Source organism: Echinops telfairi, unplaced genomic scaffold (assembly GCF_000313985.2).
Source record: "Echinops telfairi isolate 266 unplaced genomic scaffold, ASM31398v2 ScPeMD7_7465;HRSCAF=8503, whole genome shotgun sequence".
NCBI lineage: Eukaryota > Metazoa > Chordata > Mammalia > Afrosoricida > Tenrecidae > Echinops > Echinops telfairi.
In genome coordinates this window covers 918,926-922,132 of record NW_022111365.1, presented here as the reverse complement: position 1 = coordinate 922,132, position 3,207 = coordinate 918,926, and positions in this window count along the sequence as shown.

Here is a 3,207-nt window from a genome sequence, read left to right as displayed (position 1 = left end):
GTATGTTTTTTTTGGAGCTATACTGAACCCTGGGTAGCTTGTCCCTTCCTCGTGACCCTTCTGTGAGGAGATAACCAATTGTATACAGATGGGTTTGTGGTCTCCATTCTGTCCCCCTCTTTGCATCAGTATGATTGCTTGGGGTCTTCAGATACCTGATCCTGTTAACATCTCATGATCACACAGGCTGGTATGTACTGCTTCCAGGCTTTATTGCTTCTCAGCTAGATGGCCAGTTGTTTATGTTCAAGCTTTTAAGAATCCAGATGCTATATCTTCTAATAGTCAGGCACCATCAGCTTTCTTACCCACATTTGCTTCACCCATTTTGTCTTCAGCGATTGTGTCGGGAAAGTGAGCATCACAGAATGCCAGGTTATTAGAACAAAGTATTCTTACATTGAAGGAGGACTTGAGTAGAGGCCCAATGTCCATCTGTTACTTTAATACTTAACATATAAATGTACGTAAATAAGTCTATTTCCCTATCATTATATATAAATATATTTACATATGTACGTGTCTGTATTTTTACCTCTATAAATGTCCTTTGCCTCCTAGCTCTTTCCTCCATTTCCTTTTACTTTCCTCCTGTCCCACTATCATGCTCGACCTTCATTCGGGTTTCAGTAATTCCTCTTGTCTACATTGCACTTGATCAAACCCCACCAGGTATTCTAGACCCTCCTCGACATTGATTTTAGATCACTTGTTGTTCCCTTGTCCCTGGGTTTCTGTGAACCAGTTGTTAAAATGGCACTTGTAATCAAGGTTCTCTCTAAGGTTTCCAGTTGCCCAATGTAGAAATCACAAATTTACATTCCTTACTCTTTTTTAAGATTCATCTGCCCAACAGCATATTCTAAGAACCCACAGTAATGTTCATTCCATCCACAGGTATAAAAAAATAGGTAGAACTATGCTTGTAATATTTTTTCAATCAGCTTGTAATATTTATGTACTCATTTAATAAAACTCATTATACTTTTGATGAAATACTACATTTTCCCCTTTATGTTTGCTACTTCAGTAAACAAACGTACAATGTAAAAAGTGCCAAACAACCAGAGGGTGACACTGTCATTCCTTTTAGCTTTTTGTTATGCCCTATATTCCCACAAGATATTATGAGTGAATTATGTAACTCTTGAAAGTGCCCAAAGAGCTGAAAATATTGTCAGAATAATTGTTGTAAGTTCAGCATAAACAGAAAGGGATTTTTCAAAGATGAACATAATAGGTTCAGAGAAGAGAAACCTCTGGTTTCTAATATATCAAACACTATCACTATTGTCTAATTGGCCTACCTCTAAAGCAGTGGTTCCTAATGCTGTGACCCTTTAATACAGTTCCTCAAGTTGTGCTGACCCTCCAACCATAAAAGTATTTTCGTTGCTACTTCATAACTGCAATTTTGCAACTGTTATGAATTGGGCGACCGCTGTGAAAGGGTCATTCAACCCCCAAGGGGGTGGCGACCCACAGGTTGAGAACCACTACTCTAAAGGAATGTGATTCTACTCCTACAGTGAAAAGACGGTTGGGAATAAATCACATAGCCAGTAAGGCTCGGATAAAGTAGTAGAATATTGCAAGTGAGCATACCAATCAAGAAGCAATATGGAAATATATAATAGTTATATTATTTTCTGTCACGTATTATTTAATATTTTTCATTAATTTTAAAACTTTTTGTAGCATAATCTAGTTTTGTGTACCTCTTTTGTGTGTGTGTATACCTCTTTTATTTTCCTATTTAAGTATTAGCTGTATGAAATAATAAACTACTTTTTGGTATATCTTTTTTGATACATAAAACAGTCATTGAGACAATGAACTTGTTAAATTACTTGAATCCAACCATTGCTAGCACCCCAGTGATAGGTTAATAGTCCTGGCCTGTGTTTCTCTGCTTGTTAGCAACAGTCCACCAGCTGTGACTAGCTCTGGCTCAGAGAGCAGAGTGAATTTTCCACGATCCAGAAGGCCATGACCACAATGTTTCCAAAGAGATTTAATCCAGTCTCGTTTCTTCCTTGGGTACTCTACTACAGTCCTAGGGTATTGTATTAATTTCCTGGGGTTGTCTTAGCAAAGCATCAGAAATAGGACCACTGAAAACAACAGAAATTTATCTCACATTTAAGAAAGCTATGAGTCCGGAAGCAGACAGTTGACCATGTTGAGTCCTTCTCAGGGGTGTTGGGGAGAATCTGTTTCATGTCTTTTTCCTAGTTTCTCATGATAGCCAGTAATTCTTGGGGTTACTTATAGAAGCATCACTTTAATCTCTGTTTTAATCTATATATGACTACCTCTTTGTCTCTTCTTAATAAGGACGCCACTTACATGGGATTAGGACCCACCCACATGACTTCATGTTAACTAGTATCTCCAAATATCCCATTCCCAACAAAATCATGTTCACAGGTACTAGAGTTAGGGCTCGAGTTACATAGTTGCGGGGACATAATTTAACCCATATTAGTTATTTTTTACAGTTCTCTTTTATCTCCCCCATGTCCTTGTAAGTCGTTAATAATATTAGTAGGGGGGTGAACTTTCTTAATATGTCTCTTCTGTTCATACCTTCATGTTGTTGTTGTGTGCTGGCAAGGTGGTTCTGACTCATAGCCACCCTAGTTCACAGAGTGAAACACCACCCTGTCTTGTACCATCCTCACAATGTCAACCCATCTTGTTAAGGTTCTTCCTCTGTTTCTTTGACCCTCTACGTTGCCAAGCAGGATGTCCTTCCTCAGGAACTGATCTCTCCTGATAACACATCCCAAGTAGATGAAATGAAGTTTCACCATCCCCCCTGCTAAGGAGCGTTCTGGATGTACTTCTTCTGAAGAAGTTTCTAAATATTTTTCATCAACCACATAATTCAAGTACATTGCTTCTTCTTCGGTCTTCCTTGTTTGAAATTCAACTTTGACATGCATATGAGATGATTGAAAAATACCATGACTTCAAAGTGACTTTCTTGATCTACGACACTATAAAGAGAGGTCTTGCCCAACAGATTTACCCAACGCAATTTAATTTGATTTCTGGGTATTTTTAACCGTTTATTTCTGTGTTTCTCTCTTTCTTTTTTTACTTTTATTGGAGGCTCTTACATCTCTTATCACAATCCATACATTCATCCAGTGTGTCAAGCACATTTTCACACATGCTGCCATCATGATTTTCAAAGCATTC